This window comes from Kogia breviceps, chromosome 12 (genome assembly GCF_026419965.1).
Source record: "Kogia breviceps isolate mKogBre1 chromosome 12, mKogBre1 haplotype 1, whole genome shotgun sequence".
In the NCBI taxonomy this organism is placed as follows: domain Eukaryota; kingdom Metazoa; phylum Chordata; class Mammalia; order Artiodactyla; family Physeteridae; genus Kogia; species Kogia breviceps.
Window position 1 is genome coordinate 70,629,488 of NC_081321.1, and position 25,607 is coordinate 70,655,094.

The 25,607-nt window shown below is 35.2% G+C and overlaps 1 protein-coding gene across 6 annotated transcripts in view; it reads right to left on the bottom strand.

The window, feature by feature from the left end:
• Window positions 1–25,607, bottom strand: part of MGAT4C (MGAT4 family member C) — a 629,413-nt gene that overhangs the window by 33,476 nt on the left and 570,330 nt on the right. For all 6 annotated transcript variants that reach the window (XM_067008319.1, XM_067008317.1, XM_067008318.1 and 3 more), the window contains one exon: window positions 11,742–11,792. The gene's annotated coding sequence lies outside the window, so the exon portion shown is untranslated. The remainder of the gene's footprint in view (window positions 1–11,741; window positions 11,793–25,607) is intronic.

The following is a 25,607-nucleotide window of genomic DNA, read 5'->3' on the forward strand; positions in this document are numbered from 1 at the left end:
AAGCTTAGTGTCCCTTAATGAAGAGTCTTTTAACTTCTAATTGAATATCAAATTACACTCGGCTTAATAAGTACCTCTTTTTAGCAGAGCTAGAAAGGAAGAACACTGCTCCTACCCAAGGGAACCTGTAAATACAAGTTAGCCAAACCACTCAAGGTTTGCTACTTGCATCTGAGAGGTGATACAGTCAAATAACAGTAAAGATGGGAAGCAGAAGGGGATTTCCTTGTCATAATCTTACTGTGAGTTAGTCATGGAGTTACAGATAGTATTTTCTTCAAAATATATATTATTTTCTACAACAAAATTGTCATGCACATGTTCAGTAGGTGTCAGCATTCTGCAGGGGGTTGGAGACAGATAGTTGCATAACCGAGACAAATTTTTTTCTATCCTACTGCAGCATACCATTCTATAGAAGCCAATTTCCAGAGCCTACCTTCTCTACCTGGATATACAGACATTCGTAACTCTACGTGTTCTAAATCAAATCCATTTTCTGCCCTTCTCCTCAACTCTCCTTACATGTGTTCTTGGGCCTGCTGTCTTATTTTGGCTAATGAAAACACAATGCCTCTGCACTGCTGCAGGGGGAAAAAAAATCTCAGCATCATTCCTAACTCTTCCTCTGTTGCCCTCACTTATGACACACACCAACCCACATGTAGTAAGTAATCAAGTCTGTCAATTCTATCTCAGAAATGTCTCTGATATTTTTTGCTAATCTTTTTCACCATTTTTTTTCCTGACTCTCCTGCCCCCTCTAGAATGTAAGTCCCTTGAGAGCAAGGACTTTAACTGTGTTATTCACTACAGTATCCCTAGTTCTAGAAGAGTTCCTGGCACATAGCAAGCCCTCAAATGTTTGTTAAATGATCAAATTAAGTCCTAATTCCAAAATAACATAACAACAACTAATATTTTTGGAGGATCACTATCTGCCAGGCACAGGGACAGTGCTTTGTAAAAATTTTATATTTAATCCTCAAAATTAGAATAGATTGGCATAACAAGGTTGGTTGGACTCAGAGGCCCATGTTGGTAGCTACAGGGTTTTACTCAGTTGCCCTACTACAATATTATGATTTATAAGAAACATATATTTGGTCTTTGTTCACAGTTCCAGGCTCAAAGCTCCCAAAACATTTGGCGTTTCCTAAGTGCTGAAAGCTTAAAGGTGTCTCTTATTTATATTAATAAGGTGACTTGGGAATGCACTAAGGATGGGGGCTGGTTGCCAGGAGAACCAGCCATGTGATTAGAAAGTTGGAAATTTCAGTCTTACCCCCCAGACCTCCTGGGAGATGAGAGGGGCTGGAGGTTGAATCAGTTGCCAATGGCCAATGATTTAATCAATCAAGCCTTTGTAATGAAGCCTTCATAATAACCAAAAAGGATGGCGTTCAGAGAGCTTCCAGGCTGGTGAACGTGCTGGGAGAACAGCACACCTGGAGAGGGCATGGAAACTCTGTGTCCTTTCCTCATACCTTGCTCTATGTATCTCTTCCATCTGGCTGTTCCTGAGTTATATCCCTTTTTAATAAACTTATTTACTAAGTATGATGTTTTTCTGAGTACTGTGAGCCACTTTAGCAGATTAATCAATCCTGGGAAGGGGTCTTGGGAACCTTTGATTTAAAGCCAATCGGTTAGAAGCACAGGTAACAACCTGGGCTTGCGACTGGCCTCTGAAGTGGGCGGGGGGAAGGGGGGTGGCGGGGCAGTCTTGTAGGACTGAGTCCTTAACCTGTGGGATCTGATGCTACCTCCCAGAAGACAGTGTCAGAATTGAGTTGAATTCTTGACACTCTGCTGGTATCTGTGAATTGCTTGATATTGTGTGGAAAGCACGCCCCTAGCCTACCCTTCCCCCCAACACAAACTTTGGAGTTGGGTCCAGGAATCTAAAAGACTTACCCAAATCTACTCATTTCTACAGTTCATCTACCATGTTATTAGCATTATCTCTCTAAAGATTCATTACAATTCTGATTTCTTATTTAAAACCTTTCAATGATTTATACATCCTTATCATTCCATGTTAGGTGCATTGTAACTTGACTTCAGCCTGCAGGTCTAGTCTATTTTTCAGGGATTCCTTTCTAACAATTAATGTTATAGCTATGAGGGCCTACTCACTTCCTAAATTATGCCATTTACCTTATCATGTGTGTGTTTGTTTCTATGGTTTTCTGTGCCTCGAATTACTTTCTCCTTGTCTGCTTAATTAACTCCAATCCACCCTTAAAACTCAGCTTCATATCTCATCCTCATTTGCTTGAAAGAGATAACATGGCAGCTAGATACATTGGAATTTGCATCCTGGATTTCTTACTTACTGATTGTGTGATTTTAGGCAAGGCCTTAATCCTCAGGTTCTTCATTTTAAAAACTGGCACATTAACACCTGACTTCAAGGGTTATTTCTTTGACTACAGGAGATAACAAAGCAACTAGAGCTTGGTACGCACCTCCCAAAAAGTCTACCAGATCAATTCTGTATCCCAACATCATCAGTTGAATAAACTGCTCCCATTTAGTTCACATTTCTATTTCAAAACTTGGAGCAATTATATCTGTTTAAATTTCCAAGTCTAACCATCTTCCAGTCACCAAGTAGACTGTAAATAAATAAATGTTGAATTTATTGCTGACTGAGATATAATCACATGTAATCAAAGTATACTATACTTTCTTAAGCCAAATTTGTGGAGGTTGTTTTTATTATTCTTTACTGCTAGTAATAAAGAGGTGATGGATTCTGTGCTTACATAAGCTTTCTACACCTTTTACATCAATAATCCCACGCAGTTTTATCTATTCAGCATTAGAATCAAACAAGGAATTAAATAGAATGACTCAGGTTAGAAAAGGTCTCCAGCCCTATCAAGCCTTGTCATAGTTTAAGGCAAATGTAAATGTCAGTGTCAGGTCAGAAAAGGTAGAGTTGAATATTAGGGTGAGTCATGGGAAAGAAAGGCAATGCACAGCCAATTGGAGGGCGGGACTGGATCTGCTATCACACATGAGAAAAGCTATAATGGAAACATTGCTGATCCAGTGCTGATTTTAGTATGCTTTGTAAATAGTTTACTTAAATACATACAAACTGCTTTTCAACTCCTTGGGCAGAGGTACGGCCTGGTAAAAACTAGTAGAGTCTTCTCCCAGTGTGATAACCCCAAATTTCCCTTCTGCTTCTTGTGGCAGTTATCGTTTCCTGATTTGCAAAGTGTCAGGAGGCTGGGTCCCCAAAAAAGGGGGGAGGGGAGAACTTGCAGAAATTTTTCTTGGAGATTAGAAATTAATTTATTGTTTTCTTATATTCATTTTCTTCAGCGAGGAGGGGGCCACTTACCTAATTTAAAACCACTGCCCAGGGGCTTCCCTGGTGGCGCAGTGGTTGAGAGTTCGCCTGCTGATGCAGGGGACACGGGTTCGTGTCCCGGTCCGGGAGGATCCCGCATGCCGCGGAACGGCTGGGCCCATGAGCCACGGCCGCTGAGCCTGCGCGTCCGGAGCCTGTGCTCCGCAAAAGGAGAGGCCACAACAGTGAGAGGTCCGCGTACCGCAGAAAAAATAAAAAAAAAAATAAAACCACTGCCCATGATATTAGTGATTACACTTTATATTTACACCTAATAAGAAACTTTACAAGATAGCTATATTACAATTAGATCCTGGCTCAGAGTTTTCCTTTTATTCATTGATGAATGTATGCAACATTAAAAAGAACTGTGAAAGTGTAACGGTTACAGAATAGAATGTGTCTAAGGTTTAATTTTTTTTTTTTTTTTGCGGTTCGCGGGCCTCTCACTGTTGTGGCCTCTCCCGTTGCGGAGCACAGGCTCCGGACGCGCAGGCTCAGCGTCCATGGCTTCCGGGCCCAGCTGCTCCGGGGCATGTGGGATCCTCCCGGACCGGGGCACGAACCCATATCCCCCGCACCGGCAAGCGGACTCTTAACCAGTGCGCCACCACGGAAGCCCTGAGGTTTAATTTTAATTGCATATAACTGTATTTGGATGGACAGCTTAGAGAAAACCACTTAAGCAAATTTCTTAATTACAAGTAGCAATTGACTTGGACAGACATTTGTTGTGTCTATAATCCTATTAAAAGGAGCACTTTGGAAATCCAAGTGTTTTGTTTTGTTTTTTTCCTGCATTGGAAATATCATTTTTCATGACAATGACTTGTAAAGGAAGGAAAGAAAGAAATGGTCATATATATTGTCATGCACTGTTTTATAGAAAAGGCAAAGGAGGCTCAGAGATTAAATAACTTGCCTGCATTCACATAACAATTAAATTACAAAATAAAAATCCATACTTAGTTTTGTACATTTTGAAATGCCATGCTAACTGGTGAAAATAAAAACTGCTTGCAAGTAGTCTGTAGGAAATTTGTGAGCTATATATGGTCTGATGTTTGTGTCCCTCTTCAGGCTCATATGCTGAAAAACCTAATGCCCAAGTTGATGGTATTAGGTGGGGCCCAAGGTGGGACCTTTGGGGGGTGATTAGGTGATGAGAGTGGAACCCTTATGAATGGGATAAGAGCCCTTATAAATAAGGCCCCTGAGAACTAGCTTGTTCCATCTGCCATGTGAGGATACGACCAGACCAGAAGTCTGCAACTCTAAAAAGGTCCCTCACTCATGCTGGCACTCTGATCTCAGACTTTAGCCTCCAGAATTGTGAGAAATAAATGTCTGTTGTTGATAAACTATCCAGGCTGTGATATTTTGTTATAGCAGCTTGAAAAGGCTAAGACACTGTTTCTATTGATTGATACTGAAGTTGAAATCAGTATGATTGTGGAATAAAAAAGAATATAGTCTATGCTAGAGATCCTCACTATGCATTTATGACATGAAGCTTGTAATGTGTCTTAATATTAGTGAGTGTTACTACCTGAACCTGGTACTACATAAGAAAAAGCACATGAAATGGAAAAGTTCACCCACCTGTATCAATGAGTAACAAACACCTGTTGAGAAATCTATTATGCACAAAGCACTGAGTTTTTTAAAGAAGGTTAAAGAGGCAAGACTAAAAACTGATTAGCTGCAATACATATTTATGCATTGTTTCTGAGAGAATATTAGTTATATCATAATCTGGAAGAGAATGTTTATAATTTACTCAGTGGCACTGAGCCACTGAGTAAATTTTAGTTTATATTAAAATATTTTTTTAATGACTTAAAAGTCAGACTGATAATCATAAGATATCAATCTAAAAAGGAATGCAAAGATCATTAGTCCAGGGTTTCCCTGGTGGCGCAGTGGTTGAGAACCCGCCTGCCGATGCAGGGGACGTGGGTTTGTGCCCCAGTCCGGGAAGATCCCACATGCCACAGAGTGGCTGGGCCCATGGGCCTGCGCGTCCGGAGCCTGTGCTCCGCAACGGGAGAGGCCACAGCAGTGAGAGGCCCGCGTACCACAAAAAAAAAAAAAAAAAAAAAAAAAAAAAAAAGATCATTAGTCCAACCACTAATTTATGCAGCAGAAAAAATAAATAAATAAATGCTAGAGAGTCCAAGTGACTGATGTAACTTATCAATAGGACAAAGGCACAGTGGGGTATACCAAGTGAAATGGTAGGTAAAACTGCCTAATGCAAATTTATATAAATTGTTATTTCTGTTTATTTCTGTTCCTCTCCCATTCTCTCTGGTTTTGCTCACCTTTTACAGTTTTATTTATTTGAGTTAAATTTGTTTAGCATGCTAAACAAATTTAATTTTGCTCTCATGCACTTTAATGCATGAGAGCAAAGAATTTAATAAATTTTAAAAGACAGAGCAAGACTAGATTATGAGTATGTGTGATATCAATATTCATACATAAATATCAACATGAATGAACATCAAAAACAAAGCAATGTATTAATTGGAACAAGGCCTAAAGAACAGGAATTTCATGACAACATCTGCAACATTCCAATGATGTAGGTTTCACAAAAAATAGCCAGGTGAGGGAGATTCTAGGTTCTAACAGAATTGGCTTGGTCGATGCAATGTGTGAAAAAGGAAGAATTTCAAATAAATATCTAGATTTCTTTTAAAATTAGAGTGTATAGTAATAATGGGCTTTCATTCCCACACTGCAACAACTGGCTGGACCTAAGTATTAGCTAATCCCATTTAGATGGGGAGGGCATTTTCCAGTTTCATACAATCTCCCCACTTCCAATTTCTTAATATTTTACTACTGAAGTGCATTACTCATTTATATTACATGTATGATTCTAGACAGTTGAGTATGTAACGTCTGATCCAGAGGAAAGTGAACCAAGCTGTAAAAGGTTTTGATATTTTTGTTCCTAATGGTATGGTTACCCTTGAGGTGGAGAGAGATGCCATATACATACTTTAAGCATTTTCCACCCTGTTAGAAAAGGAAAAAACAGAAAACAAAAAATCTTGTCATTAGATGTGACTCTCTTAGCTTGATTTCACTAGATCCTTACTCATCTGACCTCATACTTCGTATTTTGATAATCAGAGAAAAACATTGTGGTCTTTATTGTATTTGTCTCCTTATAAGGAGAAAATGTGTTCAAATTATAATTTGGGGCTATTTCTGGTCTCTGTGAAACTGAATTTTGATGATATATAGTATTATTTGACTATAATAAGATTTTGCTGATTATGCATACACATATGTCCAACTCAAATAATATATATATTGTTGTAAATTTAAAAATTGGCAAAGTTGCCATCCATTTCAATGTCTTATGTATTCTTTTTAGTGTGAGTCCTTGTGTCAGGACCTGGTTATATCTGAAGCCCTGGTTACAGGTAAGCATTTACAGTGTAGGGTCCAAACTAATGAATTTTAAATGATAGCACTATTACTTCTAAATATGTCCTAACAGATTCCTACAGCACATACAACAGAGTCAAATCTATTGAAAATGAGGCAAAGAATTACTTTTACCTATTTTTTGGGGGGGGGCGGATCTAGGATGCTATGGTTAATTGACAAAATGCCCCAAATTCTTCCTTGTATGTACCCCCTTTTCAATATGACTAATAACTTCTCTCATGGAGAGGTAGAGCCTGTTTTCCACACATGAATGTAGGTTGACTTTTCTATACATTCGGCCAAAAGAATGCTGTAGAATTAATAGTGTGAAATTCTAAGCCTAGAACTCAAAAGGCCTTTCATGCTTCAACTCTCCCTCCTGGAACACTCATTGCCATGGGAATAGGCCAGGCTAGCTTGCTAGAGGTACAAAGGCCATCATCTCAGCCAAGGCTGTCCTAGAGCAGCCAGCTTCCAGACAACCCAGTAGATGAGTGCAACACCTGAGTAAGCCAAGGGAGCTCAGTCAAGCCCAGCCCAGACTGGCAGAATTGTCTAGGTGACCTATAGACTCAGAAGGAAAGTACATTGCTATTTGAAGCCACTAAGTCAGTAATTTTCAAAGTGTCATCTAGGGTTACCTGGGATCGTCACCACCTTTTTCTGTGGAGGTGCAAGGTCAAAACTACTTTGATAATTATATTAAGACTTTATTTGTCTTTTAATTCTCATTCTGTCAAGAGTCTACAGTGGAGTTTTCCAAAGTCTTCATAATGTTTTATATCAAAACAGTGAATACAGTAGCAGAAATGAGAACCCAACAGTCTCCTACTGAGCCACATATTAAAGAGATTAGCAAAAATGAAAACCAATGTTACCCTTCTCACTAAATTTTGCTTTGCTTAGAAAATGCAGCTATTTTTCATAAAAATACATGATTTATAAGTAATAGGTATATTGTTAATGTTAAAGGAAATGATAAATATCTTAAATTTTATATTTTAGTTTCTAATACAGTAAATATCAATGTAACATGCACGTAAACAAACCTCTTTGGAGTCCTCAATAATTTTTAAGAAAGGATCCTGAGGACAAAAAATCTGAGAACCGTTACACATTTCTTATTTATTTAGCATTTCTACATTATGAGAATAGCAGTTTGTTCCTCAAGTAAAATTCACTATGCTTTGCCCCTCATGTCATAATTTCCCTAGCACACCGTGCAATTCTAAAGCCTTACAATCCATAGACTGTGGATATATGTACTTTCATTTCTAGAGTAATATTGAGTCATTTTCAGTCTTATCATTTTATATTTTAAAAATGGGACTTATTCCCTTTCTAAAACACATGCAGATCAATATCAGACTATCTAATTTGTAAGCAAATATTTGCTTGCTGATTTTATACAAAGCAATAATTTCCATGGAACGTAGAAATACAGAAGCTGAGAATTTTAACTAAGAGAGTACCCATTCAAGGTTTTGCCAAATTTAGCTTGGGGTTGAAGGTTAAAGAATCCCAGTGGAGTTGTAATAATGATGCACTTGGGGAGGTTAAGTTGCTCATAAATTTTATTCTATGAAGATCAAAACTAAGGATTTTGCACTGGATATGCTTCACTGCTCTAACATTATGTAAAGAAATGAAATAAAAAGTGAGAGATGACTACTCAATTCCTGAGAAGTCCATATTTATAAAAAATGACAGATAGGTAATATGGGATCACATATCTGCTGTGATGAAAGGATTATAAAAAGTTAAAATTTTCTGCGGGCTAATACTGCATACTGAAATGCAAAACAGCCCACTACAATATCTCATATGAAGCTGGATAATTCAGCTGTATTTGAATAAAATAGCTTCTTTTGCTTAGTATTTTGTTATTAACTCTTTGATTTAGCTGTAGGTAGTTGAGTAGTCAAAATGCAGGAAGTAGAAAATGTAATTAAAAAGCCCTACCCCTCAATGCATTGAAAGGAAAAATGAACTACATACACTACAAATATTTGGGACAAAACAAATTACTGTGAATTTTAATTGCTACTAGACACCATTTAAAAATAAAATTTAAAAAGTAAAACAGCTTATGAAAATGAACTCGGTACTGATTGATTGAAATTTATGTTTGAAAATTTCCTCCCTCCCTCAAAAAACAGCTTGTTATAAACTGAATGATTTTGTACTGGTATTTTCACATTATCTTAAAAACTCCAGAAAAATAGCATGTGTTGTATTTTAAAGTAAAAAAAATAATGGATTTTATATTAAAAAACATAGCACATGGACATTTTAATACTATTTTCTACAAATAAATCTGGCTGATTTAAACCAGTGTGAAAGTGCCAGCCTCCAAAGGGAATAAACAGAAATGTTTCAAATGTTTACGCTGGAAAATGACAACAACAGCTGCTTTATATACACACATCTTTTACGTGAGTAAAGAGAAGAAAAAACTTGTGTATGTGTCCTCTCCAATTTTAGCCACCTTTTCCAACTACCATACGGGTAATTTCATTAGAGAGCCTGCATAGGCATCTTATGAATTGCCCTCTTAGTTAAATAGTAAGCATTAATGGTAATTATGAGAATCTCAAAAGCAATAAAATTAATACCATGTGATTTGGGAGTCTAAAAGATTAGAAGAGGAACCAAAATTATGTGTTGTTGTTTTCTTCAAAAGCAGAATCAAACAAAGACTATTCTCCTTTTCACTCTTGACAGGGCTTAATATTGTAGTTTAGCAATATTAATGTGATAAAGTCCTTGCTTCAGGGAAGAGAAAGAAGTAACAGAACCATATCAGAATTATGAAGAAAAAGGTTGGAGACTTGTAGAGGTAGAAAATTAGTTTGAATTGAAGTTTTAGCATAGGTCAACTATTTAAGTTGAGTCAAAAGAGAAAAATCTCACTGCATACACCATCTGTGAAATATAAAGAATTAAGTATTAGCATTTTTAGTAGATGCTAAACACTTTATTATCTGCTTCAAGCCAGTATACTGGATCTATATAGCCAGCGTAAATTCCTGATGAAAGCAACTGAATAAAATTATGTATACAAATATATGTGCATACTTTTAAAGAATCTTGGATCTGACATGAAAGAAATCTGCAAAGACTAAGTTCAAAGTAAAAGCAGGAATCCTAAGAGGTATCACCAAAGCCAGTGTACAACATGAGAACTTCTATAGATCCTCGGAAAGCTTGAGCTTCCCTTTTGACAGCTTCATGAGGATAAAGGGAAAAGTATGGTAGAAGACTTCTTCAATAAAATGAGAAAGAAATCTCATGGGGAAAAAGGGTCTGAAAGGCAATATACAGTCTTGTCCTTAGTGCTGGTTAGAGAAAAAAAAAAAAAAAAAGATTTCATATTAACAAGTTGGTCCTCATCACAGACCTGAAATCTACATCCATGCTATTTGAAAGCATTTAGTTTAAAAGCAAAGCATTTAGTTTAAAAATTGTCCTGGATTAATAGTGCCCTTGAGTGACTAGTAGAAGCAAATACTTTAAAAATGGAACTTCCAGTCTGGCCTTAAAGAATTTTCATCAATAACATTCCACATGTGTGAGATTATAGTCAAAATCAAAACACACAAGGAAAATAAGATTTCACATGTGAGAACAAGAAGGAACTGGAAGTGCAATTAGAACCATGAAAATTAAAATAGAGGTTCAACTGAAAATAAGAACAAGAAAAAGAGACTATTAAATTTGTAAAACACTCAAGTGGAATTTTGTATCAAAAATTATAAAATTAAAAGAATAAAAAGAGATTAATTTAAAATAAATCACAAATACAGATCAAATCAGTGAATAGGATATAGACTCAAAGAATGTGATACTAAGAAAATATGAAATGATTTGGAAAAAATTAAGAGACATAAAAGATAGAGAAAAATGGAAAAAGTCACACTAAATGAGGTAATGACCAAGGAGTTCCAGAATTGCTGAAAGACATCTCTCCTCAGATTCTGGAAGGCCAACAAGTCTGAAGTGTGGGATACATAAAAATTATATACATCATTACCAGCTTCAGAACAACAAAGGAAGATTTTAAAAGCAGCCAAAGAGAAATAGCAAATTACCTATGCAGGTATAACAATTAGACAGACAGTTGACTTGCCATTAATAAATGGAATCCAGAAAATAACAGAATAAAATCTTCAATGGTGTCAGAAAAATCTTTGACAATGTAGACTCACAGTTCAGATAAACTATTTTCCAAGGACAAGAGCAAAATACAAATACTTTCAGACAAAGAAAAACTGAGAAATCTTCACTAAAGGAAAGTCTAAAAAATATACTTCAAATAAATAGATAAGGTGGAAGTTCTAATAAGAAGGAACAGTGAAAAAATAGTGGTAAATCTAATATAATATTAATTTATAATACAGTAATAACACTATCTAATTCTTGGAATAATAGAGCAAAAATACCCATAGCATTGATTAAAAAATCTGATGGCTCATGGTAATTAAAATAATCTAATATACTTGTATTTTAGGAGGAAGTTAAAAATATTAACATGCCTCTGTGTGTGTGTGTATGTGTGTGTGTGTGTGTGTATACTCATTTGCTCTGAGAGATATCTTAGTTGTATTAGTTGTAATAGTATATTTTATTTTTGTTCTGTGGCTTGTATTTTTCTGTTAGCATCAATAAAATTTCCAAGTTTTAATAAAAATATCAAGTTACATGCTTTAATAAACTCAGAAATTTCCAATAAACATCCTCTAGAGTTTACAGTAAAAGTAGTACTGTTGAACAAATAGAATGTATGCATATAAAACTAATGAGCAAATACCCTCAATTTAGGCATGCACAACTACCCTAAGACAATTTGACTTATGAATATCTTTGATAATATATTAAAAAATTTATAGCCTCTCAAACTTCTACTGTGAATGACACTCAATCTCACCTTAAGAAAGAAGTTGTTCACAATCTGTCCTGTGCAGAAAATGTTGATACACTGGAAAAAAGAAAGCCCAATATTACTAATACAATCCTCTTGTTTATTATTTATTAAAATTTAAAAAATTATTCTAGATAATTTGTTATTCCCATGTAATCATATTATATTCATATTTACTAGTTTTCTAAATTGAGAGAAAAATGTAGAATAAACATTTTAACATAATGCTTTAATATATATATCGCACAGAACAATTCTTTATATTAAATTATTCATTAAAAGTAGTCAAATTAACTGTTTGAAGTATATATTATATAATATAAAGATATACACATATATTTTAACATTATCATATTCCTATAACTTTCTTTGTATCTCTATATCCAAAAAATTCCTTTTGAAATCTTTCATTAGAAACTCTACTGGTATCAATATACTCCTTGAATAATTAATATTTTTTACTTTAATTTATAACAATTAAATTTATAATTTTATTTTTAATTTATAAATTTATGTTTTGGCAGTAGTTTAACAAGTTAAAAATTCTCAAAGGCATAGAATTTTATGTGTCCATCTCTTCAATTTAGAAAGTTTTATTAGCTTGTAACAGAAGTTCTGGATTAAGCAGTACATTGGGTTGACCAACATGAGCTTGTCTTTTTTATGATAAAAAATGATCAAATTAGTAATTCCATATGGCTCAAGTGTACGTAATTAACTGGTTCACACAACTTAAAAATCTACAGGTAGACCTGGCATGTTTTCAACATTCTGCCCTTATGAGGTTGGTTTCATCCTAAGGCTCCCCTTGTGATATTAAGATAAATGCAACCAGCACTTAGGACTACATCCTTCCTCCTTTTTCTCAGGTAGAAAGAGGGGATATTTACTTAACAATATTCCCCCCCAAAAAATCCTGAGATATACTCTGGACTTGCAAAATTCAGCCCATAACACTGGCTTAGCTGTGTTATATAAATCCCACCCCTGAAGCCAGAAGAGGAGTCAGTCTCCACAAAACCATATGGATCCCCAAACTAAAGTCTGGTGTAACAGAAACGGGGATGGGAGAAGGATGCCATGAATGCAATGGAAATCATTCACTATTTTGTCTCGAAATTTTTTTAATGTACTAATAATGAGTCTAGCTAAAGTAGGAAAAATGAGTCCTGGCATAATTCCTGGGATTTCTGGATGACTGATATTTACCATTTTGCCTCTTTTATTTTTCTTTTTGAGAGGAGAGGATTTCTTAAAAATCCTGTGTCTTTGATTCAGGGTTTTACAAGTAAGAATGATTTAGTATTTACCCATTATATATGTACCAGATCTTAAGGTGAAGAACAAAAGCAAAATCCTATTTGGCTGTGATCATGTGTGAACTCCAAATGGGCAGGGGAAAAATGTTTCCAATCAAATGGGATGTCGCCAAAAAGTGCATGGGCTAGTTTGTTCCATGTTTATCCAAGTTATTGATTTTTCCATCATATATAAAGTCTTACAACATTAAAGAGATTGTTCCTGCTACAACATTATGAATTCATTGCTTGGAACACAGTTTGCTATTGAATGTCTACCAGATTTTGTTAACAAAGGTATGGTATTCAGAAGAAAACTGCAGCTATAACACAATGAATACATGAAGTCTCTAATAATGTCTTTAAAGTCATGTGCATATTCTTTAAGCAAAGATAGTTTGAGGAATAAATGCATTTCTATTTTGCATTATTTGTCTCCACTAGGCTTAAAAGTACTATTTATATTTTAAACATGTAGTGCTTCTCTGGGCTATTTAGGTACTTCTGAGGAACGAATAATGTTATTTTCTGAAGTTTAATGCTATATAAAGATTTATTGTTTTACACAATGGTTAACTGTGAAAATTCATATGCTCTTGAGGCACAGATTTCTTGGCCTCTCCGGACACCTTCATCAGCTTTTTTCATCTCCACTTAGATGTGCTGTGGTCAGCTTCTGTGGTTAAAAAGACTCTCACTAGGATTTCTGTAATTTTTTTCTATTTTTTTCTTTCTTTTGTAGCTTCCAGATATAGCAAGGACAGTTGCAATGGGAGATTGATATTTTAAACTGGTAGGAGTCATTTTAGAATTTTCATTTCAAATAAATTCATTTCTCAGTATGGAGCTATTATTATTACAGCTAATTGGTTATACTTTTGTACGGAGAGGGTGGCACCTACAATTATTAGAGTGGGGCAGAAAGGAGGTAGGACTTAAGAGGGTCTAGCTACAGATTCCAAAAAATTTGGTATGCAGAAGGCTGTAGTAACAATGAGATTAATTCTGTGCAAGCTGGTACTTAGCTACTGCAGGGCATTTGGGCTATGGAGTTTGTTTTCAAACTTATGAATATAATGTATTGATAAAGGCATTCCAGACACTAGAGGTGGTGTTCAGATGATCAGGCAACCATTGGGTTTGAGAATATAATAATATCCTTCAAGACGAGGTGCTTCATAATGGACCTAAGTCTTGAGTCTTTTTACTTACTAGTGATATGACCTTAAACATACTTCAAGATATGTTTTAACAAAAGATCTGATTCTTTTACAGTGTGTTGATGAATTTTCTAAAAGTCTGGTTAACAAAATGGAATCTGCTGATTTGTCCTTGTATGTATATCATCAACTGGAGACTTCAACATACACTGTAAACACAGGATCTTAGGAACCAATTAGTGGTTTATAAGGATTGCATTTGGATTTTGTATAATTGTGCATATATACTGAAGAAAAATATCAGGGGTGTACCTGAGAAGAGATGCATGAAACAAGATATTCAATTAACTAAAGGGTAATTAAGCAAAAATAAATTTATCTGATTGTATAGTCATATACTTCCTTTTAATAAACATTATTTTGATATAAAAACAAATTTTTTAGTATAAGAATTTATTTTATTTAATAGAGAAATAAAGTATATAAAAAAGGATGTTTTATTTTTCTAGTTATTAATATTTAGCATGTTAAATGGCATTTTCAATATGTCTTAAATTCTAATAGATATGATTTAGATGTATTTAGTTTCATTTTTGGGTGTGTTCCTTTTGAGGCATTACTATGAACAATCGTTAGTTTAATATCCATCTGTTCTTTAGCATGAGTAAAAACATTGTGAATTATGCTACAAATAGTGTTAGCATAAAAAATATTAAAGAATTTTAAAAGTAATTGGTTAATAAAATTATTTTATTATTTTCAGCAAATTTCCAATATCTAAACTTTAAATATTCAAATATTTAACATTATAGATACTTAAATTTATATTATATAAATATATGTTTATAAATACATATAATTATTCAGGTTGCCATAATAAGAGAATGATAAATTCCTATGATCCTTAAATTTTATAAACGTAAACTTTGTTTCTGTATAAAATGAAAATATATGTTGAAAAAAATCTCAGCGTGATGGTAATTGACTAAGCATTCTACAAAGAAATAGTAAACCTAAAAATAATTATACATTTTTAATGATCATGGAAGGATTTTCAAGATAATAAATCTCAGCAAGTGAAAAATATCTGTAACAATTACTTTCTGAAGAATACAGAGCCATTCTTTGATGATGTATATTTGAATACACATTCACTAGATCCCTAATTTTTGGATAAATGAATTGCTTTAATCACATAAATGCCAGCTATTATTATATTGTATATTAAATAATAAGAAATGTGTACTTTCTGTATTATTCTCAAGCAATTTCCTTCATGAGCACATGAGAAACTTCAAGAATCAAATCAACCACACCACATCACTCAGTGAAATTTACAGCAGATAAGGAACACAAAACGTGAGAGAAAATGAAAGAGAGAAAAATTACCTTTCTCAAAAAAAAATCTATGCTCATCTGAATCTTAAATCATGTATTCTTTTCCCTTCATATCATTCTTGATGGGACTCTTGCAGAAAAAAAAAGGGGGGATTAAACTGACTGTGCTTCACTGTCAGGAGAAACTATGGTCAGGGATATACCTAATTCCTAAAGCTTTCATCATTAATATTTTATGAGTCTCACTGATCTGTCCTATCTAGAAGAAAAATTTATCTTTCATTTGTGCAAGCACTACCTGCTGAGTAATAGATTTCTTCTCTGTAAATTGAGTGGTGAAATGCAAACGGCAGCAAAGGTAAGAAGAGGCAAATTGTTCTTTTACTGGAGTCTGGCTGCACTTTTCTGGAGTTGCAGAGTCAGCCAAGCAAAGTGAAAGATCCTTGCGGAACTAGGAAGTGTCATTTCCGTTCTAACATACTATGGCCTACACATGTTATTGCCCACATGTTTAACCTGACTTGTAAATGAGATGATTAGCTACAGTGACTTTTTTTAACTTAAATATTTACAAGTAAGTTTGGTGCCTACAATGTTGGAAAATCACTAGCTCAACCTTGAAAATTTCCTTCATTGTAGATGAAGTGACAAAAAGGCAAATTAATGGTCTTTGAACACTTCAAACTGAAAAAGTAGTATACTTTGCCCCTTGGTTGAGCATGGCTTGCCTTAGCTGAACTAAGGAGGCCATTTAAGTAGGCTAAGAAGCCAACTAAGTAGAGTCATCTGTGACACCAGAGCTGACTATTCCCTGGGCAGTGTTCATCCACAGAAAAGTGAAGTAGAGGAAGAGGGTCCAGGATCCCCTTTCACAGTCAAAAAGATATTGGGTGCCCATTTATTAAGTCCACCTGAGATAGGCTGGGACATGGGACCCTTTGCTGCAGTGCTGCAATGCTTGTACCTGGACACACCTCTCCTTGAGCAACAAAATACAAAGAAACTATATGGGACTAAAAATAACTGCGTGCATGTGCAGTTGGGGCAAATTCTGGACAAGAGATACAAAAAGACCAAAAAACCCCCAACTGCCACTTCTGAAGAGCTGGGAGCAAAAACAGGGTACTGCTCACACCCCCTGAACTCAACACCACCAGAGGGGTGAGCAAAACACCTAAGCCACCCCTCTGGCCTGACCACTGGACACACCCCTACCCTCACCCCATATAAGGAACCAGCTTGTCCCCCTCAGGGAGCAAAAGAGCAAGGGAACCTATTACTTGTTCTTGCTCACCCTCCTGCTGCAGCAGAGGCCCCAATAAAGCCTTGCTTGAATTTCTTGTCTGGCCTCTAGTAAATTTCTATTGGTTGGGGAAGGCCAAGAACCTTGGTCAGTATCATACCTAGACCACAGGTGCATCTAGTTGCACAGGAAGTAGAGTGTGATTCCCACATGTGGTTGAAAAGATAACTTCTGGATAAAGGTATTTAGTGTAAAATCAGAAAAAGAAATTCTGGTTTCAAATGAGTATTTTTCTTTGCTAGAGAACATAGAATTCAAAACTATATGAAAAAATTGTTTCTTTTCTTCAGAGTTGTTATCTCAATTTTTAATTATATATTAACTAGTTTAATTATTTAACATCTTTCTAATGTCTTAGAACATAAATTGGACCCTGTTTATTTTGGCGCACAGTTGTATCCCCAGAGTCTTGTACACCATTGGCAAGCAGTAGGTATTCAACCAGTTTTTGGTAAAAAATGTTCATATTTTAAATTTTTATCAATGTCTACTAGCATGTTCTATATAATAATAATGTTTGTGGTAAGAGTGATGATTTATTCAAACTACAGCTACTGATCATAAATTTACATAAAGCACTGTGTTAGAAATGGGGTGATACTAGAATGTTTAAGATTAATTCCTGGGCCTCAAAGAGTTGACCATCTAGTTGAGAGAATAAGCATATGTGTAGAGATTATACAAAATGTGAAATATTAAGTGACAAGAGAACATATTAGTTGTAATTGTACATAGGTATTAGATAAACAGAAATGAAAGGACATCTTGATAAGGAGAACTACATGAGTAAATACATTGGAATCAAAGGAATATAAATCACAAACCATAAATTATGTTGCTTAGAATAATATAGCTTAGAACAACTGAAAAGAGAACACCACCCCTGTCTATAAGAACCATCTAAACCCAGTTCTTTCATTGATTTGTGTATTTAATTTTTGTAGTAGAAACACACATGATTCCCATGAACTGAAAGGATCTACATTCAACACTCACTAATATAATATTACCAGAACTACATGAACATTTCTTTTCTCACACTCCAGCTGGCTGCTGTATCCTTTCAAACTTTTAAAATCTTTGCCAACTTAAAATGTTTGGGGGTAGAGGGGGAATGGCCTCTTGTTTTCATTGATCTTTACTTGGAATTTATGTATCTTTTCATATCTTTATTCTTTCATCTCTAAATATCAGTGCTTTTCTCATTCCTCTTTCTCCAATTTGTTTGCCTAAATTCTGGGCATGCTCACCGAGGCTAGACAAATGGAGTGAAGTAGATAATAATTTTTAGAGAAAAGTAGCCATTTGTAGATATTTCCTACTAAGCAAAATGGTTGTTAGTTATTGCTTATCAATGGCTTTGCTATACTAATCACTAGTCACTAGTTTCAACAAATATTTTCTTTTTCTTTAAAATTTTCTCAGGCATACTTCTGGAAATTTTAAATTAATTCAGAACTCATTTAAGCCTTTGTTTTGGCAATAACTCACTAGCTCTGTTATTCTATATCTATTCTTAAAATTGATGTCAATTTGTGAAAAATATTACTTTAACCAAAAAAGTATACAGTATATGAAATGAGTAATCTATTTAAAAAATAATATAAAGGGGCTTCCCTGGTGGCGCAGTGGTTGAGAGTCCGCCTGCCGATGCAGGAGACACGGGTTCGTGCCCTGGTCCGGGAAGATCCCACATGCCGCGGAGCAACTAAGCCCGTGAGCCATGGCCGCTGAGCCTGCGCGTCCGGAGCCTGTGCTCCGCAACGGGGAGAGGCCACAACAGTGAGAGGCTCGCGTATCAAAAAAAAAAAAAAAAAAAAAAAAAAAAAAAAAAAAAAAAAAAATATAAAAATTCAAAGTTAAATAAGAAAATACAACATGTTACATACCCTGAGAAAACCATAATTCAAAAAGAGTCATGTACCACAATGTGAATTGCAGCTCTATTTACAATAGCTGGGACATGGAAGTAACCTAAGTGTCCATTGACAGATGAATGGATAAAGAAGATGTGGCACATGTATATACAATGGAATATTACTCAGCCATAAAAAGAAACGAAATTGAGTTATTTGTAGTGAGGTGGACGGACCTAGAGTCTGTCATACAGAGTGAAGTAAGTCAGAAAGAGAAAAACAAATACCGTATGCTAACACATATACATGGAATCTAAGAAAAAAAAAAAGGTCATGAAGAACCTAGGGGCAAGATGGGAATAAATACACAGACCTACTAGAGAATGGACTTGAGGATATGGGGAGGCGGAAGGGTAAGCTGGGACAAAGTGAGAGAGTGGCATGGACATTTATACACTACCAAACGTAAAATAGATAGCTAGTGGGAAGTAGCTGCATAGCACAGGGAGATCAGCTCGGTGCTTCGTGTCCACCTAGAGGGGTGGGATAGGAAGGGAGGGAGGGAGATGCAAGAGGGAGGAGATATGGGGATATATGTATATGTATAGCTGATTCACTTTGTTATAAAGCATAAACTAACACACCACTGTAAAGCAATTACACTCCAATAAAGATGTTAAAAAAAAAAAAAGAATGGAATAGTGCCATTTGCATCAACATGGATGGACCTAGACATTATCATACTACGTGAAGTAAGTCAGACAAAGAAAGAGAAATATCCTATGATATCACTCATATGTGGAATCTAAAAAAAAAAAAAAAAAGATACAAATGAAGTTATTTACAAAACAGAACGAGACCACAGAATTCAAAAACAAACGTATGGTTACCAGAGGGGAAACGTGGTGGGGCGGGTGGGATAAATTAGGAGTTAGGAGTTTGGGATGAACATTTACATGATACTATATATTTATAAAATAGATAATCAACAAGGACCTACTGCATAGCACAGGGAACTCTACTCAATATTCTGTAATAACCTATATGGGAAAAGAATCTAAGAAAGAATGTATATATGTTTATGTATAACTGAATCACATTGCTGTACACCTGAAGATAACACAACATTGTAAATCAACTGTACTCCAATATAAAATAAAAATTAAATTAAGAAAAGGGAATGTCGTTTACATTCCCTAAACCTTGAAAATTCTCTAAATTTGCTAATTTCGTAGTAACATATTTCTGAAACTATGTAAACTTTGTTCATATCCATGAATATTATTTGATGGCCTTTGTATAGATATAACCCACTGGTAATTCCCACATTCTACTCTTCTTTTATTCAAAGCATCAGTTATCTCGATTTAGTTTTTAAACTTCCTCACCTTGTTTCCTTTATCATCTCTATCATTTACACTAATACATGGCTTTTTTTCAGGGTCACATTTTACTACATAACAGAATTCTTTTGTTTCTTGCTTATTGATTCCTTTTTCTTGTTTTTTAACCACTTCACAATAATTACATCTCCTTTAAAGACTAGTGGAACTTTATTTAAAAGATAAGTTGAAGTATAAAAACCGGTGGTTTGGCTGCGTGTATTCCCCTAGTGACTCCTTTGTGTGTATCATCTTAAAGCCTTTCAAATGTCTGTAAAAAATCACAACATGATGCGGACTTTCACAGTTTTTCAATTTCTACTGAAAAACCAGGAATGTTAAATTCACAAATGCCAAAGAGTAATCATATAGTCAAGTTCAGGAGAAGGGCAGGGAGTTCATTGGTGAATCTGGGTTGGAGGAAAGGGGAATAACGTCTGTTCACCATTCTTTTGTGACGCAATGGCACATAACAATGACATTGGGGAAAAGTTGTGGATTAAGGAAAACATTTTCTCACTGAAACTTTTGGAGCTCTCTTTTCCCAAGCATTCAGGCTCCAAGTAGTGTTCCTGTTTGCACGGCAGCTACCCTCTGGAGTTTCAGTATATCCCTAACTAAATGGTGTCTATTGTCTCTTCCAGCCAATTAGATAAGTGAATCAGATAATTCTGCGGCCAAAATAATGTCTTAAATGCAGCTGCAGTCAGACCACTCTACACTTTGATCCCTTTATTGTTTTCTCATTGTCTGTTTGGTTAAATAAATTTCTTTGCCATATATTTTATTCACACCAAGCATCTTATGCCTCAGCCACAGTGGACTACCTGCCGTTTTTCAAACACATTTCATATGAAGTTTCAAGCTTCAGTGCTTTTGAACATATATTCCATCTTCCTAGAATAAAATCCTGATCAAATGTCACTTTTTTTTAGGTCTGTAACCTCTGCAGCAATGTTGGGCATCCTTTTCTTGAGACTATAATTAGAGGATGAACTACATCTTACTGCAGTCTTTCTGTGAATGTTTGTATCTTCCCAATGCTGTAAACTCAATGACAGAAATTATATTATGTCATCTTTGTGTTTGGAATATAATAGATATTGAATAATGGCTAAATGACTAATATAATGAATGTATATAACATTTTCCCACTAACTGGAGTTTTTCAGGGAAAATAACACAAGGTTTCTCTAGCAGACAGAATTTTGAATTCTATGTACTGCTATTTGAGGAGGTATTTTTGATTTGGCAGTTCTTTCTGGACCTCATAATAATAGATTATCATAGATTTACTTAAATTTAAGGGCTTTTAAAATCTGATTTTAACCTACCTTGCCTCACTTCTTTGCTTAGTCATTAACTAAACCTTTCCTTAGATAGATATTTTTATAAGAGAAAAAAAGGTTATAAATGAAAATCCACACTTAATTAACAATGGGTATTTTTTATATCTATACATTTTAGTTATTAGTATGATGTTGGGGCCTAAATTATCTAGAAAATAATATTCCTTCAAATTAACTGACACATATAAATGCTATAATAAATCTGCTAGAAAAATAGTACAAAATAAAAAGTTTCCTCAGAAAGATGACAGCTCTCTTTCGAATAGTTGTTTTGAGTAGTTTGTGTAAAGAGTATGAATGCCCCCAATATCTATAAAAATATTTTGTATCATGACAAATAAAATATTCAAACTATTCTCATAACCTCTTTTAGCAAGAAAAATAAACTTAACAGTCTACTAATAGTGATAAATATTTTCCCCAGTAGTTTACTCAATAAGGCTTACAATTAAATTATACTTAAAAATGTACAGTGTTTTAAATTTGAAAATGCTTCAAATATATTACTGTCATGGATTCTTAAAACAGTCTTATAAAGTAAGCTCGACAATTTTTGGTATTATCTTTACCTTTTATATTAGAAAACTGAGACCATGAGAGATTTGGTAACTTCCTCAAGGCAACATATACAACAGGTCTTCTAGGTTCAAACTAAAATTAATCCATAATATATTATGGGGATAAATGTCTCTCTGACATTTTTTACTTGGTCTGTCCATGATTTTAATAAAAAGGTAAGAGTTTATTCAACTCTAACAGATATATCTAAATGTCTAATGTAATATTTTATTTATCTTTTAGATGTAAAAAACATATTCAATTTCCAAGTTTGCCCTCGAATTCTTCCCAATTCCAATTTCATTAGTGGACAGTCTTAAGTTTATACAAAGCATTTAGAGAGATATCCACATTTCTAGGAAAAGCATTGAATTTAAAGAATATAATATTTTACACAAACATTTCATTCAATTCATATGCCAGAGCATTCCATTTTCCTGGAAGATCGAACATCTCCCCTTAATGTGCACACTAGTGCCTCCTTTGTGTTCTATTCATCCCTTTGTTCACATTTGTTCACTCCTTTGCTGATTTCTTCTGCCTTCAGAAGGAACCATAGTTCTACTAACCAGCTGGGCTAAAACCAGTGTTTCTAGTTTCCATTCCGCTGGTTGGAAACAGCTGTCTCCTCTGTTCTCTTGTGACTGCAGACAGTCCCTGCCCACCCAAACCCTCCCGCGGGGATATATCCATTCTGGAAGGGCAGACACAGGATAGTTCAAGCGCCAGTGGGATGTGGCCTGTATATCTGATAAAGGCTATTCTACCTGGACTGTGGTAGCCAGATACGTTTACTTTTCTGACACAAAACCAATGTCAGAACACTGTGGTTCTGATTACCATGAACTAAAATGACAAAGATTCTGACCTTTTGGTTCTTGCCTCTCTCACTTGACAAGCGCTACGTCTTAAGAGTACCAGAGCATCAACCTCTGAATGGAGTCTAACACTTGTGGAGTAAGCCATCACTCCCACACCATCCACCTTATGATGCATATCAGCATACTGAAACTGATCAGAGAAGTGGGAGACAGCAGTCTTACTCAGAGTGGAAACAGAAATAAAGCAGGAAGCAAGAGAATGGACACAAAGCATTGTCTTTTGAAAACTTCTTTGTTCTCAATTTCCTAGAGGTAGAGAGGGAAACATGCAAATATGGCTGTCAACTAAAACAAGACCTACAGCTTCAGTTTTTCCAAAGGAAGTAGAGATCTCTGGAGATGACAAACATATCTGAGCCTCAAGGCTTCTAATCCTCTTTTTTTGATGCACTGGGGGAGGCCTGTAGATAGATAGCCCTCTTTGAGGTTGCCATGTCACTCAAAGAATAAAGAATTGTTTTTTCCCTAATAGTATTTTCCCAGAGGCTCTACATCTTTTTTTTTTTTTAATGAATAAAAATTATTTAGGTAAAGTTCAGGAAACTTTCACAATTGTCTTATAAATTTTTAGGAAACATATATGGCTTATTGAAGTTTCAAAATGATCTATAGTAGTTGTTTAACTCCTCATGTAAAATGTCTATTATAGCTTTTCTTATGATTGGCTATTTAATCATATCAGAATACAAAATTTACCAATCTAGACAGTCCATTAAATTGGAAATAATTTGTTCAAATAATTTAAGACATCACTTTTAACTATGAAATTATATTCTAACAATTATAATTTTTATCAAGCCTCAAATTGACCTATTATCTAAAAACACTTAATTCATAGCCAGTAAAGCAAAAAAAGAAGATGCAAAATGATAGAAACATTTCTTCCTCAGATTCTGGATCTTCGGAAAATTCATGTGAAGAATTCCGTCCAACAGGGGACTCCTTTGAGGAAATGACTGTAGGTAGTGAATTCTGGGTTTGAACAAGGCTGACAAGGGAATGTCTTAGTGGACAAACTTTTACCACTGCTGGTGGGGCATGGGGCTGGCCAGCAAAATCCCCCTGTAGAAAGTAATCAGAGGTGGAGAGCAGTCTTCATATACTTCCTGGAGGAAGGTGGGGGGTGGGGAGGAGGACCTCCTCTCATCAGTTTCCCCTGTTGTTCATTCCTGCTATGGGCTTCCAACTTTGTGATGGTGTAGAGCAAGAGAGCTTGGGCCAGGTGCTTTGCTTTCAAGTAAAGAAATACATAGTGAAAATGCAAATTGCCAAAAGCATCTTTAGTATGCTAAAGTTCCACTGGACTTCGTTTTTAAGGATACTGGATCATCTGTTCCATGGGCAGAAGGCATGTAATAGATTATGAGTCCTGCTAGTCCAGGTTGACGATCAGAGCCAAAAGCAGGAGTAAACTTTCTTGCCATACAGAGTAAGAGCAGGAGAAGTGGAAGTGCTAGCTGGTCAACAGTGGACGTAGATCCTAGATCCACAAGTCCTCTCAGCTAATGTCTCTTACTAGCAACTCAGAGGATTCCCTGGTCCTTTGGGCTTCCGCCAAACACCAAAAGTGGATTGCCTTTCTAAAATTTCAAATTTAACATCCACTTCAGTTAATTTTGGTCTACTCTGTGTGTTCTTGGAAGTCACTGGCATTTCTCAGACCAGCCTGTGCTATTGACCACATATCATATATTTTCTTAAAAGGGGCAACAATGCAGATTTTTTATTTTTTAATTGTCTTTTTGTTTTATTATTTTTTTTAATTTTGGGGGGCTGAATGTGTCAAGTTTAATAACTATTAAGTAAAATAATGTATCTTAAATTCTTTTTTATAATGTACCCTTTATTTTTTTATTTTCTCAACATCTTTATTGGAGTATAATTGCTTAACAATGGTGTGCTAGTTTCTGCTTTATAACAAAGTGAATCAGCTATACATATACATATATCCCCATATCATCTCCCTCTTGCATCTCCCTCCCACCCCTCTAGGTGGACACAAAGCACCGAGCTGATCTCCCTGTGCTATGCAGCTGCTTCCCACTAGTTATCTATTTTTACGTTTGGTAGTGTATATATGTCCATGCTACTCTCTCACTTCGTCCCAGCTTACCCTTCCCCCTCCCTGTGTCCTCAAGTCCATTCTCTATGTCTGCATCTTTATTCCTGTCCTGGCCCTAGGTCCTTCAGAACCATCTTTTTTTGATTCCATATATATGTGTTAGCATACGGTATTTGTTTTTCTCTTTCTGACTTCCTTCACTCTGTATGGCAGACTCTAGGTGCATCCACCTCACTATAATTGTCCTTTTATTGAAGTATAGTTGATTTACAATATCATATTAGTTTCAGGTGTACAACATAGTGATTCAATATTTGTACAGAGTATACTCCATTTAAAGTTATTATAAAATATTGGCTATATTCTCTGTGCTGAACAATACACTTGTAGCTTATTTATTTTATGGCTAGGAGTTTGTATCTCTTAATTCCCTACTCCTATTTTGTCCCTCCTCACTTCCCTCTCCCCACTGGCAACCACTAGTTTGTTTTCTGTATCTATGAGTCTGTTTCTGTTGTATTATAGTCATTGTTTGTTTTATTACAATGCAGATTTTTAAGAAACAAATTATTCTTTGTTCTTTTCTTTAAGTTTTAGTTTGATTTTTTTGGTAGGTATTCTACTCTTTGGGATTATGGTTCCTGTTTCTGTCTGCTTTGCAACATCATTATTCCTCTCTCTAAGC